Genomic DNA, 868 nt, shown 5'->3' on the forward strand with positions numbered 1-868 from the left:
CCATCATCATCATCATCATCATCATCATCATCATCATCATCATCATCATCATCATCATCATCATCATCATCATCATCATCATCATCATCATGGTTTACTGTAGAAAAATGCGGAATGGAGATTTGAATATAATATTTCCAGGCTTGTTAATACAATGATGATGATCATCATCATCATCATCATCATCACGATCGCCTGTCGTAGTAATTTACGTTGCTGTTATCGTCAAAATATTTACCTGCAGACCCAAACACCGCTGTTTTCAACGCATTTCTCGTATACTTCACACAAGAAACAAAGAGCAGGCCCTGAATTGGGGAAGAAAAAAAAATATAATTTTGGTCAGAGGAATTATTCAGAAAAAGGAAACGCAAAACGAGTCCTTTGTTTTAAAGCAAAAAAGAAAGGAGTATTTTTAAAAAATAATAATAAAGCAAGCACAACAACTCTGGAAAAAAGCACTTAACTTAGTCGCGGAAAAGAAAAAAGGGCGTAACTTGACAACTTGTAAGGAGAGTCCTTTTGTTTTGTTTTGATAAATGTTTTACGGCACTCGCTACTGCATAAGGTCATATGAGCGCGCTGGGAACATTAAGCATTTTCATTTTGGTAGGAGTTAATTTTGAATTTTCTCTGGGAGCAGTCGAAGCCAAAAGATATTGATTTTAGGACCAGCAAGGGATCTTCAACATGCGCAAATTGCACACGGGACCTCCGATATTTTTGTTGCCCTTATCCGAGAAATCTAGGTGTTCGATCATACCTACACTAAGATCATGGGAGTGGCTGAAAGACAGCAGTAAGAAAGAGCCAGGAGTAGCAGTAGAAAGAGTCAGGAGCCCAGAGGAAGGGGGGGGGGGCAGAAAGT

This window comes from Aplysia californica, unplaced genomic scaffold (assembly GCF_000002075.1).
Source record: "Aplysia californica isolate F4 #8 unplaced genomic scaffold, AplCal3.0 scaffold00508, whole genome shotgun sequence".
Lineage (NCBI taxonomy): Eukaryota > Metazoa > Mollusca > Gastropoda > Aplysiida > Aplysiidae > Aplysia > Aplysia californica.